This window comes from Neomonachus schauinslandi, chromosome 3 (assembly GCF_002201575.2).
Source record: "Neomonachus schauinslandi chromosome 3, ASM220157v2, whole genome shotgun sequence".
Lineage (NCBI taxonomy): Eukaryota > Metazoa > Chordata > Mammalia > Carnivora > Phocidae > Neomonachus > Neomonachus schauinslandi.
This window is the reverse complement of record NC_058405.1, coordinates 73,789,514-73,805,699: the sequence shown is the minus strand read 5'-3', so window position 1 is coordinate 73,805,699 and position 16,186 is coordinate 73,789,514. Positions and strand designations below refer to the sequence as shown.

The 16,186-nt window shown below is 46.7% G+C and overlaps 1 non-coding gene across 1 annotated transcript; it reads left to right on the top strand.

Moving 5' to 3' along the window:
• The first annotated feature begins 5,775 nt into the window (after positions 1 to 5,775).
• Positions 5,776 to 5,934, top strand: LOC123324508. Its single transcript, XR_006539870.1, has one exon. It is a non-coding gene; the product is annotated as a U1 spliceosomal RNA (small nuclear RNA).
• The last annotated feature ends 10,252 nt before the right edge of the window (positions 5,935 to 16,186 follow it).

Sequence of the window (16,186 nt, the reverse complement as noted above, 5' to 3'; positions counted from 1 at the left end):
CTAGGACAGGGTGAATTGTCAGATGGTGCCAGGTCAGTCACCAGATCACTAAGGCAGGAGACAGGAAAGGGCCAGGGATGCCACGGGCTTCACCACGACAAAAGGGTTCTTTCTCCCGACAGGCTCTGCCTTCAGCTCGGCAGCCCAGGTAAGAAGGCAGGGGGAGAGGTGAGTTCATCTGCTCAGGCCAACCTCAACAAACAAGTAAGAAAAGCTGTCTCTCCATCTAGAGACATGTCTGGTTGTCTTTGAAGAAAATGGGCAAAGCAGGCTTCCTCGTGCAGAGCACAGCTATCCTCCAACCACGCAGACTGCCCTTCAGGTGTGGAAAAGCTCTCCGAGGCCAGAGCGGCCCACTGGTGCCCTCAGCCACTGCAGGTACCACTGGTGGTCCAGCCACTCGGGCAGGGAGCAAACAACTCAAGTCGAGACTTACGTGTTCCAAAGTGGAATCTGCATGCTTGGGGAAAGCACCTTGGAGAGGGCTTTTGTCCTTCAGCGGTGACATTCTGTCCTCAGCAGGCGGGGACTCTGCCACCCAGGTGTGTGTGTGTGTGTGTGTGTGTGTGTGTGGTTGGGGGCAGGGCAGGGAATAGGAAGGTGGGAAATCAAAATCCACCTAGAGCTTTCCAGCCAAAACTGCCTTCAAGTTACTGATCTTCAATATAAAATATTGATTGCTAATCCTACTTTCAAAAATCTACACCCAAGAAATACCTGTGCTCTACTTGTGATATTAATAACTTAAGATTATACTTTCAGGGATCACTTCTATAGTCTGTGATATTAATAACTTGGAAGGGGAGCCACCCCTAGATGCTGAAGGGGCAAGGCTGACCGGAATGTTTTGAGTGCCAGGAGCCTCTGTCTCAGAAGCTTCTTCCTCAAGGTGAGTCTTCCCCTGGGTGCCCCTCACGTACCTCCACCCCCTAACCCACTCCCTCCCTGCAGACTTGTCCAGTCACCAACCTCAGGCCCCTGCCGAGACCGTTCCTCTCCCTTCCATGTAGAGCAGTGATACTATTTGTCTACCGGACCGCATCCCGCTCCTCCAGCCACCCGGGGAGGCAACGTGCAGAAAAGACTGACTTTAGTGCCAAACAGACCTGGGGTCAAAGGCTGGTACCGACATTTGCTAGCTTCCGGCGTATCATTAAACCCCTCCAGTGTCAGGTTCATCATGAGTATAACCACTGCATGAGTGGTTATGAGTATAACAATTCAAAATGAGTATAACCACTTCAGTCACAGACCCTTGGTTGAAAGTAACAGAAATCCACTTAAACTGACTTAAGCAAAAAAAAAAAAAAAAAAAGTCGTTTATTGAGGGGATTCTGTGGTATGTCATGGAATCCAAGGAAGAGAGGAACCAACCAGTAATCTCCAACCACTATTCCTGAAGGAGAAAGAAGACTGGGGAGAGAGCAAACAATGGGCTATGACAGAACCTGGCACACAATAAAGATTCATTAAATGTCAGCAGCCATTCCTAATAAGCTACTTGCACCTCACCCCACCCCAGTGTCTGTCCCTGAAAACCAAGGGTGACAGACAGAAAAAGAGATTTTTCCCACATTTGTGACCTTGGTATCTGTTCTGTCACCATCCTTAATATTCCTACTTAGACAGTAGAATTTTCCAGGCGCAGTGAGAGATTTCTATCTCATTTGGGTCATTGTTCCAACCAGATCCTAATTTCCTTCTTATATGCTCTGCAGCAAGGGGCAGAGGGCACCATGGCTGAGCTGCAGAGAGGAGCCTGGGGTGGGGGATGTCCCCCATCCCCCCCACCCCCCACCGGCCATAGAGGATGAAGTCATGTGGTCAGGAAGCTCCATATATGTGAGGGGGCACACAGAGGGAATGGTGACCTCCAGGACAGGGTCCATGCCCCACCCATGTTTGCCTTCCCTTTGGCTTCCCGTCTGGGGTTCTACAGACTTCCCAGAGATCCCCTGCTCTCCTCTGCCTTGTGGGTGGTTGTTTCCCGGGGTTCTGGGGGTAACGTACCACAAAGCCAGCCACCTCAACTGCAAAATATCCGATAAAGCAACATATGATCAGGCTCAGTCATACAGACAGACCCACTGCCTGGTGTTTAGTCAGAACCTTGGAATCCAAAAGACGCGACTTTAAATCCAAACTCCACCTTTACTAGTTGTGTGGCTGACAGCAAATCATGCACTATTCTTCTTTCCCCCAATTTTTTCATTATGGGAAAATACATATAACGTAAAATTTATCATTTTATTTATTTTTAAGGGCACAGGTCAGTGGCATTATATACCCTCCAGACATCACCATCCATCTCCAGAACTCTTTTCATCTTGCAAAACTTGCAAAAACAAAGGACAAAAAAAACCCTCTCCAAGGTGCTTTCCCCAAGCATGCAGATTTATATATACTATATCCATTTATGTTAGTCAGGGCTCTCCGGAGAAACAGAACCACAGCCTCGAAGACACATCCAGAAATAATGTTTAACCAGATATCTGGGCACCCCGTGGCCATAAAATTAACCATCACGCCATTAACGCTAAATCCCCATTCTCCCCGCCTCCCAGCCCCTGGCAACCACCGTCCTACTTTCTGTCTCTGTGAACTTGACTACTCTCAGCATTTCACATATGGGGAACCACACGGTATTTGTCCTTTTGTGACTGGCTTAGTTTACTTAGCATAATGTCCTCCAGGTTTATCCATGTTGTGGTATATGTTGGAATTTCCTTCTCTCTGGGGACTGAATAATATTCCCTTGTATGCTTATGCCACATTTTGCATATCCGTTCATTGACATTTGGTTGCGTCCACCTTTTAACTATTGTGAGTAATGCTGCTCTGAACATGGGCGCACAAGTACCTTTTGAGATCCAGCCCGGTCTCTTTGGTACATATCCAGATGTGAAATTGCTGGATCTTATGAGAATTCTTTATTTAATTTTTTGAGAAACTGCCAACTAATTTTGCACAGTGGCTGGAACACGTGCCCACCAGTGGTGCACAGGGCTCCAACCTCCCCAAATCCTCCTCTGCACTTGTTGTTTTCTGTTTGCTTGTTTGGTTTTTGGTCATTGCCATCCTATAACAGGTGCGAAGTGTCACTTCATTGTGGTTTTGATCTGCATTCCCCTACTAATTAGTGACATCTTGTCATGTGCAGAACAGCCCTTTGTATATCTTCCTTGGAGAAACGTCTACTCAAGTCCTTTGTCCATTTAATGAACTGGGTTGTTTGGGTTTTGTTGTTGTTGTGTTTTAATTATATGTATGTTCTGGAAATTAATCCTTTATCAGCTATGATTTGCAAATATCATCTTCCATTTTATGGATTGCCTTATTACTCTGTTTGACAGTGTCTTTCGATGCACACAATTTTTTAGTTTTCATGAAGTCCAATTGTATGATTCTTTAGTTACCTGCACCTTTGGTGTTGCAGCCAAGAAATCATTGCCAAATCCGACAGCATGAAGTTTTCGTCTTGTTTTCTTCTAAGAGTTTTATCATTGTAGCTCTTGCATGGAGGTCCTTGATCCATTGGAGTTAATTTTTGTATATGGCATTAGGTAAGCGTCCAGCTTCATTCTTTTTTTTTTTTCAAAGATTTATTTATTTATTTGAGAGAGCGAGAATGAGAGAGAGTACATGAGAGGGGGGAGGGTCAGAGGGAGAAGCAGGCTCCCTGCCGAGCAGGGAGCCCGATGCGGGACTCGATCCCGGGACTCCAGGATCATGACCTGAGCCGAAGGCAGTTGCTTAACCAACTGAGCCACCCAGGCGCCCCATCGTCCAGCTTCATTCTTTTGCAGGCAAGATGTCCAGTTTCCCCAGCACCATTTGTCAATAAGATGGTCTTTTCTCTCACTGTGTGTCTCTTGGCTCCCTTGTCAAAAATTCATGTGACCAAAAATGCAAGAGTTTATTTCTGGACTCTTTATTCTATTCCACTGGTCGACATGTCTGTCTTTTGGCCAGGACCACATTGTTTTAATTACTACAGCTTTATAGTAAGTTCTGAAGTCAGGGAGTAGGAGTCCTCCCATTTGGTTCTTTTTCAAGATTGTTTTGGCTATACAGTATTTAAAGCCTTAATTTTGCCACTTGTAAAATGGGGATGATGCTTACATCTGCCTCACCAGGTCCTATTTGTGTATGAGGTAAGGCGTAGAAAGCACTTAGCATGGAATGTAGTAAATCATAGATTAAAATTTTCCATTAATATAAAATGATAGAAAAATTCCTTTAATGAGTTATTGTCTCTTCCAAAGTAACAAGTACAATATACTTGCATGTGTAGCCTGCTTCTTCAGGAAGACTAAGCCAATTTTTCAACTTTTATTGGCCCTGTCTCAGCACAAACAAGTTTAGGCTGGAGTAGTCAAGCCAGTGTTCAAACCACAGTTCTGCCACATAAGAAGGCTTGTGTCAATGATCAAGATGGCACCATGAAAATAAAATCTTTAAAAAGAAAAAAAAGGACAAGAGAAGGGGTGCCCGGGTGGCTCAGTCAGTTAAATGTCTGCCTTTGGCTCAGGTCATGATCCCGGGGTCCTGGGATCGAGCCCCCCATCAGGCTCCCTGCTCAGCGGGGATTTTGCTTCTCCCTCCCCTCCCTTCTCATGCTCTCTGTCACCTTCCCTGTCTCTCTCAAATAAATAAATAAAATCTTTAAAAAAGAAAAAAAAGAGGTGGCACCATGAGTTAAGATCCCAACTCTGGCTCCTACACCTTCCATTGAACTATGCGATGTGTTCTCATCCACTGCCAGGGTCCCAACATTTTCACACTGCCTGTCGCTCCTTTATCTTCGACTCCACCCCCCTCCCTGAACTGAAGGTAAAGATTACAATCATCATTTCTACCTATTACCAAAGCCAGGAGACTATTTATTTCCACACTTTCCAAATTATTCTTGGAGAAAAGGAGCCGTGTAAGGGGCACCTGGGGGGCTCAGTCGGTTAAGCGTGGGACTCTTGATTTCGGCTCCATTTGTGATCTCAGGGTCATGAGATCGAGCCCTGCATGGGGCTCCGTGCTCAGCGAGGTGTCTCCCTCTTGAGATTCTCTCTCTCCCTCTGCCTCTGCCCCTCACCCCCCAAAATACATAAATAAATAAATCTTAAAAAAAAAATACATACAGAGCAATACATGCAGTGAAGATGGAGCCAGGTTTAACGCCAGCCTCGGTTTGCTTCTGTTTCTTGAACTCCTTGCAGAAAGCACCCTAGAAACAGAAAGAAATTCGAAGTGAGTTAAGTCTAAATGATAGAGCAATGTTTGCCAGGCACGCTCCTGTTGTGTTCAGGACCTCGCTCCATGTGCAAATTGACTGGGAACGTGCTCACCTCCCTGCCCCAGGGCTGGGCATAGGGTGGACTGTGGCGTGATCCCAGGACATGGGCCAGCAGACAGATTCCTCCAGTCTGCTGCCCAGACACTAGACAAGGAAAATACCATCATAACGTGTCAGAGTTCCAAATCAAGGGTCAGGCTCAAGGTCCTTCTTTGTGTGTCCTCGTCACTTGCTCGACCTAAGTCTCCATGAAATACTGTACTATTGCTGCTCTGGGACATGCATCTCCTGATTCTGACATAAAAGGACATGTCTGGGGCCTTGCTTAGTTTCAGCGGTGAAGCCAATAAACATGGGTGATGTATGCATCATGGACAGAAATAACGCTCCCCAGAGCCTCTTTGTCCTAATTGCTGGCTGTTAAACTTTTACTATATCCTGAAAAAAGGTGAACAGAATTGCTCTGTTAAATTGACGAAAAACTCATACTTACCTGGCAGGGGAGATACCATGATCACGAAGGTGGTTTTCCCAGGGCGAGGCTTATCCATTGCATTCCGGATGTGCTGACCCCTGTGAGTTCCCCAAATGTGGGAAACTCGACTGCATAATTTGTGGTAGTGGGGGACTGCATTCGTGCTTTAAAAAAAAAAATAAGTAAATAAATAAATTGATGAAAAACTGTCCTAAGTATGAGATAATTGATAGATTATCTTATATAATATTTTAATACAGGCAATGAAATCATTAAAAAAAAAAACAAACCCTTCAAATTGCAGGTTTCCTCTCCACAGAGATTTGCTTTCCCACTGCTGGAAGCTAACTTCCTTGTTTACCTTGAGTGCGGTAGGATTCATAATTCCCTGGGAATGTGACACTGGGTCTTCCCAGCACAAGCCCTTACTCAGAGAGGAGGCTGGAAAACAGAGCAGAAAATCAGTCTTGGAGATTCATGCTATTCCAAATTTGTGAGGATAAAAGCTATTTACAGACTACAGCAACCTCTATTTTTAAAAAATATTTATTTATTTTAGAAAGAAAGACAAAGGAGTGAGGGGCAGAGAGAGAGGGAGAAAGAATCTCAAGCAGACTCCCCCCCGCCCATGCCGAATGAGGAGCCCAATGCAGGGCTCAATCTCATGACCCTGAGATCGTGTGTGCGCGCGGACACACACACACACACACACACACACACACAGCCCACACCCCATACCATCACCACACCACTTAAAAGATATTGAATCTGTGGGCGCCTGGGTGGCTCAGTTGGTTAAGCGACTGCCTTCGGCTCAGGTCATGATCCTGGAGTCACAGGATCGAGTCCCGCATCGGGCTCCCTGCTCGGCAGGGAGTCTGCTTCTCCCTCTGACCCTCCTCCCTCTCATGCTCTCTGTCTCTCATTCTCTCTCTCTCAAATAAATAAATAAAATCTTTAAAAAAAAAAAAAAAAAAAAAAAAAAAGATATTGAATCTGTATTCTCAGCCATACCACAACAGTTTCACATACTGGGTCACAGTGCTGAATAAAGGTGAGATAACTCCTCTAATCTTTGGAAGCTCCAGAGAAGTCTGCAAAGTGGTAGGATTTTAACTGCAGCAGGCGTAGGATAGCCCTGGTTCTGTTCTACTGCTACTTAGGTAGCAGCTTGCACCCAAAGAGGATTCCACATACGATTCATCCAATCACGCCAGCACATGTAGATAGTAAACCTGGTCTCCATGGCCAGGAAGAGCAATAAGCAACAGGGTATGAACCAATCTGGGCACCTGGACCCTGACCATTCAGCCCCTGGAAAGACGACCAGTCACCTTCCTGTATTTTGGTTCCTTTTCTCAGACCCTAAGTGACCAAGTCTAAGCCTGAGACCCTCCTGGATAAAAGGAACCAGAGAAGTGCATGGAAACGGATGTGAAACAGTGGCCAAGAAATGTTTTAAAGATGAAAAAGCAATTTGCAGACCATCATATAGTGTGGGCTCCTTCTTGCACAGTGTTTGTGTGCTGTTAATGTATGCATATGTGTATATTTAGAGTACATTCTGGAAGAATTTTACCATGATTACAATACAATGATTATTGATTTGAAGCAGAATTTTAGAATACTTTAAATTCCATTTTACTTTGATGTTTAATTTTTTGATAATAAGCACGTATTAGTTCTGAAATCAGAAAATTTGTTTTTAATTTTAAAGGACAAATACGCAACATACAAAGTTCAAACCTATCATTTCTACATATGATCAGACATTATTTTATTAATGGCAGAATGAGAGACTAAAAATAAGATTGTCTTAGCCCAGAGAAGTACAATCAAGGCCCTATTTATTTCCTCATATCCCCATATTTTATGCCCCAAAGAATATTGGATAGTTAATAGGATCTGAATCATTTTTTTTGCTTTGACAGGAAGGCACTGAGCAAATAATCAGAATTGTTGAATAAATTCAATGTGGAAAATTACAAACTTGACCCGAGTTTATATCAGGGTTTCCAGTTACTGCGAGGGTCAATGCTGGACTCTACCTCATTTTCCTCTTCTTTTTTCAAATATATTCTATTATGCCATTCAATGACAAATAATAAGCATTTCCCTTCATTGTTAAAAATTCTTCAGTAACAACAGGTGTTGGTGAGGATGTGGGGAAAAAGAAACCCTCATGCAAACTGGTGCAGCCAATGTGGAAAACAGTATGGAGATTCCTCAAAAAGTTAAAAATAGAAATGCCCTATGATCCAGCAACTCTACTACTGGGTATTTACCCAAAGAATATGATAACACTACTTTGAAAAGATACATGCATCCCTATGTTTATTGTAGCATCATTTGCAATAACCAAGATATGGAAACAGCCCAAATGTCCATCCATAGATGAACGGATAAAGACGATGCGGTATGTATTTACAATGGAATGTTATTCAGCCATAAAAAAGAATGAAATCTTGCCATTTGCAACAATATGGATGGAACTGGAAAGTATTATGCTAGGCAAAATAAGCCAGTCAGAGAAAGACAAATACCACATGATTTCACTCATATGTGGAACTTAAGAAACAAAACAAACAAACAAAGAAAAAAAAGAGACAAAAAATCAGACTCTTAAATATAGAGAACAAACTGATGGTTACCACAGTGGCCGGGGGGGATTCTTCAGAAACAGACTTTAATAGCCATGTAATAAATAACTATAATAGCTATGTAATAAACAGCTGTGTCTTGGTTGATTTAGCCATTTGCCTATCATTGGCCTTTTAGGTCTTTCATTAGCTATTAGAGATAATCACTATTTATCAATTCATTAATTGTCTAATTTGATTAATCATTTTTGCTCATTTGCTAGGCACCAGTCACTGTACAAAGCACTGGGGATGCAGCAATCAACAAAGCAGACACGGTCTTCCCAGCCAATGGAGTTTATGGTCTGGTTGCAAGACATTAACCAGACAAATGCCTCTATTATTGTACACTGCACTGACCACTTTGATGAAGAAGTGGAGTTTGACAACAGGTTATAATTGGAAACCTGACTGCCATGAGCTTAATTGTGTCTGCCCCCCGCCACCGCCACAAGATGCATATGTTGAAGCCCCAACCCCCAGGACCCCAGGACCCCAGAACGGAATTGGAATTTAGAGATAAGATCATTGCAGATATAATTAAGATGAGGTCATTTGGGTGGGGCCCCAATCCAATATGACTAGTGTGCTTGTTAAAAGGGGAAATATGGACACAGGGAGAACACCACATGAACATGAAGACGACCACTTACCAACCAAGGAGAGAGAACCCTCACAGATTCTCCCTCACAGCCTTCAGATGGAACCAGTCCTGCTGGTATCCTGACTGCAGGCTTCTGGCCCCTGGCACTTGAGACAGCAGCCCTAGAGGGGAGGCTTCTCTGAGGAAGTGACGTTAAGCTGGGACCTGACAGATGGAGATAGAGGAAAGGAGAATGTGCTGGAATTAAGATGAGGGGCCTCATAGGCATCGGATGTTGGGGTTTCTTCTCTGGCCAATGAGCAGGGAAATGATATGACCAGGGTGGTCCTTTTGTATTCCAAGGTCCACAGAGGATCACAGAAAGCGCTCTCACTGTTTTACATAGAAAGGAATCTAACACAGGGAGTTACTTGCTTGCAGATTACTGAAAGGGCTGGAGGGGCAGACTGTGGACTGGGCCTTGAGGAGGGGTTCCTGGAACATCACCACAGAGCTCACGGGCCAGGGAAGCCATTACCTCTGCTGCAGACAGGAAGCTGAGGAATCAGGAAAGTGCGGCTGCACCTGCTGGCTCCAGAACACGCTGTGGAGGCAGCAATCCTGAGTCCACAAGCCACAACTTCAACGTATCTGCAGAGCCACACTGCACCTGCTAGACCCACACCTGCTAGACCCACCGTGAAAGCCACACCTGGGAGACCCACACCTGTGGCCTTGAGTCTCTCTCCCTGCCTCTCTCTGCGCTAACTCGCATGGTCCACCAGTACATCTGATTTAAGCTGAGCCTAAGCTGTTTCTGGAAGCCAAGATGCATGGAGTCTGCGAAATAAGGTCTTTAGTTGTCAAGCCTCTGTGGGACAGAAAGGTACAGCGGGAGGAGGTTGGGACAGATGTGGAATATGCCGAAGTACTGCATCCTCTTTAAAATATCACTTTGGCTATTACGTGGAAAATGGACTGGTGGAGGCAAAGGTGGAGGAAGGGGACCAAGAGGAAGGCAATGTCAGTAGTCAGGTGAGAGGTGGTTGTGGGTTCAGTTACAAGGGCAGAGGTAGGATGGAGGCAAGAGGTTTAAGCTTCCTGACAATAACATCCACAGTCTTTGCTCTGGTCTACTAGGTCCTACCTTCTCCTCTGGCCTCATCTCTCCCTTGCCCTTGATCTCTCCACTCTTCCAGTTCCCTGAGCAACAAAAGCTCGTCCCTACAATAAGGACTTTGCTCGAGCTCTTCCCCCCACCTGGGCCGAACCACTTGAGACTTTTGTGTGACTGACTCCTTATAAAATCCCAGATTAAATCCTACACCTTCAGAGAGGCCTCCTCTGACCCACCCATTCCCCAGCCAGGCTACACATCACATTGCCTGGGTTTTATTTTTAAGAGCATTGATAGCTCAGTGATATTTCCTTGTGTGTTCACCCTCTGAGCAGAGACCCCATATGTCCCCTCATCTCTGTCTCCGTGCCTAGAACAGTGTCTGGTACACACAGGCGACATTCACAGATGGCAAGAGGACATGGGGGATGAGAGAGGGAAGAGCCAGTGTTGACACTCAGGTCGTGGGGCTGGACCACTGTGTGGATGATGGCACAGAGATTTGAGGCAAGACAAGGGCAGTGTTTTGGGTGAAAAAGAGGAACACAGAATTGAAGTTTCTGACATTTTAAGTTTGAATTGCTCGTGTGGTAGACAGAACAATGCCTTCCCAGTGGTGTCCACACCCTAATCCCCAGAATCTGTAATCGTGACCTTACACAGCAAAGAGACTTTACAGGTGTGATTAAGTAATGGTCTAGAGATGGGAGTATCATCCAGGTGGGCTCAAGGGTTCTTGTTTTTGAAGATTTTATTTATTTGACAGAGAGAGGGAGAGCATAAGCACGGGGGAGAGGCAAGCAGAGGAAGAAGGAGAAGCAGGCTCCCCGCTGAGCAGGGAGCCCGATGCAGGGCTCGATCTCAGGACCCTGGGATCATGACCTGAACTGAAGGCAGACGCTTAACCCACTGAGCCACCCAGGTGCCCCTAACCCAAGGGTTCTTCTAAGAGGGAGGCAGGAAACTCAGAGATAAAGAAGGAGCTGTCGTCATAGAAGCGGGGGTCAGAGTGATGAGAGGAAGTGGCAGGAGCCAAGGAATGCAGGCAGCCTCTAGAAGCTGGAAAGGCAAGGAAACGGATTCTCCCCTGAAGCCGCCAGAAGGAACGCGGCTCTGCCAACACCTGGATTTTAGACTTCCGACCCCCAGAACTATAAGATGATAAATTTGTATTGTTTTCAACCACTACGTTTGTGATCATTTGTTACAGCAGCAATAGAAAACTAAAATAGCCCATAAAACATTCTACGTGGAGATGTCAAGAAGACAGTTAACACATCTTTGTTTGAATCTCTGATGATTTTCAGCAATAGAATAGTGAATTAAAGAGGAAGAACTTTTATATGCTCATATATATCATTAAACTCCTTTACAGACACATCGTGCCAATTAGCTCTCTCATCACGTATGGACAAGGGAGCCATCCCGCCACACATACATCATTCTGTTTGCAAATTTGATAATCAAATAATAATAGCATCATTCTGGTTTGCATTTCCTTTAACTGTTAGGCAAAACATTATTCATATCTTTATTAGCTGATTGTAATTTCCTCCTCCGAAAATTACCTATTTCATCTTTTACTAGTTAGGATGACTTCATCCCAAGTAGCAGACTACCTAACCTAAAAGCGGCTTAAACAACATACGGTTATTGAAAAATCTCACATTTGTTGGAGCCTTGGTTCAGAGCATCAATGACTTAAGGGCTGTGGTCAAATGCTCTGTGATTTTCTTTGGGACACCCAAGCAGTGGAAGGAACCTTGACACAGCCCTCTTCACGGGCAGGATGGAAAGAGGAAGGGATTTCGCCTTGTACCACTCTCTCCTGTACTTTCCCCAAAGCCTCCAAGTCCACGTCACATCTTATGGGTCAGAACAGGACACCCACTTGCAAGCAGCAAGTCTGGCTTCCTGGCATTTCTCTGCCTCTGCTTCAGGAGCGGCTTCCCCGCAGGGAAAAGACATTCCCACACAGTCTGTGCACATGGCCCTGTTGCAGTCTTGTTACTTTTCTGGGCATTTGCGTGAGCTTTACAGAGTGAGGATGTTCGCCCTTCGTCGGTCATTGTGTGGCCAATATTGTTCCATAGTTTGTTTGCCTTTTCATTTTGTTGATGGTAACTTTTGTCTTTTCTGTTTTTCAGGTACTAAACGAACTCAGTGATTCTTCAGGAGACTGAAAAGAGTTAGTGTGCCTCCCTTCTCTTCTCAGAAAGCACCAAGAAAATCCGTTTCAAGTGACTGAGGCTCAGGGGCCTGCGATTTCCCGCACGGTTGTGCGTGGTACTCTCCTGTACCCTACAGGTGCATGAGCTTATTATAACAGCTATTACTGCAAAAGGCTCTCAGGGGCCTGAACTCATCTGAAGCAAGAGACCTAACCAGCGGTCTTGCAAATGGCCCAGTTTCCCTCGGAGAGGGACTTGAGAGTAGTAAAGAAGCCATGCTCTGCTTTGAAGTCCATCATTTTCCATAGCGTCCCCTGGACCATCCGTAGGGCTCTGTTCCCACTTCAGATTGCTTTGGCCTTTGCAGCTACAGAACAGATCCTGCACACTCATGTTTATCATACCTCGGAAATGTCTGAAGCTCCCTCACATAGGCCTGGGTGCCTCCACTACCCTGGAAGCTCCTTGGGAATAAGGATTGCATCGTCTGCTTTGGGATCTCTCAAGCACCAAATGTTTTGGAGGCTCTTCCACTGTGGCCCCTTTCGCTAGTATGATAAAATTTCATTAGCACCTCCTTACCCCCACAACACACGGTTCACACACAATTACTGTTCACACACATGGTTTTTAATCTGTCGGGTGTATTGTGAAGCTCCCCCCAAGGTGTTGGGGCCTAGAGGTAGGTTCCCAGGATCCCACATCACACCTGGTCCCCATGCCAGGGCTGGAAGATTCCTACAGCCCTTTGGGAGCTGGTGCAGAACAGGAACCCAGCTGTGAGTGTCCACCACTGCCCCTCCTTCCCCAACCAGCACACAGATGTTTCTCCTCTTCATCAGTCATTTTTTTGGCCTGCCTGACCTTTGAGTGTTTGTGATTCCAGAATATTGGATGCCTGCCCAATCAACCTCAGATTACAAATCAGAATTCTCTGCCTCACTGCAGTTGCTCCTCTCCTAAACATCAGCTTTCCCAGGTCCTTTGACATGGTGGTGGCAATTGTTAAGGGATGGCGGACAAAGAGCATCTTTGAGCTCCCCATGTAGAACGTAGTGGTTCCCTAACTAGATATATAAAGAACACTTGTTCTTTGTCACACAGTTCTGGGGATCAGCGTGTGAAGATACATAAAGCTTCTTCAACTAGATTTTCTGTTAAATTTTTGTGAGAAATGCTTAACAATAACCAATTACAAAAGATAAAGGAGTTTAACATTGTTATGTAAAAGAGCAAGCCTCAGATGTCACTCGGATCTTCTAGTTTAATCTGCTCCCCTGAGCTCTGAATCCAGAGGCCCAGTGGTCTATGGCTCCCACCAAATGGATGTTCATGGAGGTGACTCAGCACTTCAAATCTTGGTAAGGAGCCACCACCGATGAATTTCTCTGCCAAAACTCATGTCCTCCCTTTCATTCCACCTCCTCACCAAACCAGTCACCAAGCTTTGGCCATTGTGTTCTCCATGGCTCTCAGGTCTGTCCCCTCCACTCCATTCCCACCAACATGGCCCCAGCTAAATCTTCCTTCTTGTTACACTGGGATTACTACACAGGGTCCTCCTCTCTTTCTCTCTCTCCTGACCATTCTCCTAGCTGCTGAGGAAGGGATTGTGACAAAGTATGGTCTGTCTCCCAACTTCAATGGCACCTCCGCACCTCTGGGTTCAAGGCTGGCTTCTCAGCATGGCCACCAGCCTCTGCCCACTCCCTGGGGCCCCCCACGCCCTTGGGCTCCAGCCCCGCAAACAGCTCATGGAATGTGCATGACTTGCTTTTGTTGGTCCCCTTGCACCAGCAACTCCTCTTGCCTGTGTTTTAAATACAGGTTTTATTTTACTCAGGCACAGTGAGGACAACAGATCAGGAGATGATGCCACTGAAAAGTTGGTCTGTTGGTCACAGTTTCCAAGGGGAGGGGCATGCCACACGGGGCCACCCGCGGAAGCACTGGGGTCATTCAGGATGCAAAGGGCAAGAGACTTTATTGTGGTATCTGTGGGAAGGAGCAGTTGAGGCAGGGCAAGCAGGCTCAGGATTGGCTGGCTTGAGTAATTTCAGCAGGCTATGGGGCACAGAGCTGCCTTTAGCTGTCTAGTACCTGGCTTTCTACTGAGCAGAGCAGGTGGTTAGGGGCCCTGAGTGTGGGAGCCAGTAAAAGAGGTGGTGGGTTGTGGGCTCTGGACTGGCTCGTTTGCATGTGAAAGGCAAGCTCCCAGGCCCTTCTTTTGCTTTCTCTAGGAATCAGCTAACCCTGGGAGGGTTGGTCCCTCTCTGGTCAGCAAGGCTCTAGATGTCAAAACATCAAGTACAGAAACTAGAAAATGTGGTTAAAACAGCCTGGACTGCCCTTCCTTTCATCCCTGGCATAACCGATGGATAGCATGTCACTGCATAAGGCTCCAGAGGTTCCCTTGTGGCCTCAGGTAGGCCAGGGAGCCTCCCTGAGCCTCGGTTCCCCATCTGTGGAGCGTCATGGGACAAGATGTGGGTGATGAGGCCAGCACTGTGCCGGCTGCGTAGTCGGCCCTGCGTGGATGTCAGTTTCCTCCTCTGCAGCCTTGTCTTTTCAAGAAACAGCTCAGTGTTCCTTCTTCGGGACATTCTCTGACCCCTTGGTCTGGGTTCTTTGTTCCCCTCAAATCCTCGGGTCACCTGTCTCTCAGCACTTACCCCACCAGATTGGATGTGTCTGTCTGTCTGTCTGTCTGTCTCCCCCGCTGGATGGGTTGTTCCTTCAGGGCAGGAACATCCCAATGACCCACCCCGGACCCTGGCTCCTGGTCACAGGGGCTTGCTCAGCAAACATTTAGAAAGTAAACGAATTAATCATGGCTCTGCCATGTCCACAGCCTCCCAAAGGGATGTTCCGTGTGGGCCCCTCCGGGGTCAGACATTCATGCTTCCTTATCCCGAGTCCTCTGTACTTTCCTCGGCTTGAAGTCAGGCCAAGCCATTAGCACATCTGCACATCAGGCCAGGCAGGCCCCAGCTGCAGGGGTGCGGCTCAGCTCACGAGTTGATTTCCCAAGCATACCCGAACATGTGTGCCCGCCGCATCCAGCTGCCGTGCTCCCGCTAATGAGGCAGAGGCCCCAGTCCCGCAGCCCGCGGGGAAATGAGCCACACAGGCTCCGCACCTCTGCCTCGCCAGGAGGGGCCCTTGGCTCCAGCCCGGACTTTGGCTCCGCTTCCCCCCCTGGGAGCCTGCTCCTAGCAAAGGCCCCACGCTTATCCCACAGTAGAGCCAGGCTGCTTTGACTAAAAACCTCAGCACATAAAAATGGATGCACTGCATCCAGCAAGGGGGAGATACCCGTTTTTAATCATTTCTTAGTAAGAAAGTGCCATTAAACGCACTTAGGCTCTCACGGTGTAACTAGCAGAGTGCTGTCGTGGCCCCGTCCTCGTTAAGTTTTATTACCACTCCGCTCTGCTTCTAGAATGACAGCCAGAGCCTGAACGGCTTGGCGGCATGTGCAGGCTCCAGTCCAGGGAGCAGGCAGGAGAAGCAAGTCCAGCTCCAGGAACTCCTATTTGTGGGGTCTTCCTTTGGCTCAGCTGTCACTGGGTTGCCTCGTGACATTTGTTCCTGGGAAAGAGAGCAGCTGCTTCTGATGTGTGTGCTCCCTGGAGGGCGAGGGAGCAGGAGGGGAGGGAGAGACAGCTGCTGGGCCAGCAGGCCCCCTAATTCTCTAATCCTGCCTGGGCCACCTGCCCTGTCAGTGCCTGGGATGCCTGGAGCCCTTGTGGAGCAGGACATGACAGCAAGCAGCAGGTCGGCAAAGCACGCTTCATTCAGTCTTCCAGAAACACTAACTCAGCTGTTAGTATGTGCCAGACAGTTGATAGGTGCGGAGGGTACGAGGAGTAAAAAAAAAAAAAAAAAAAAAAAAAAAAAAAAAAAAAAAA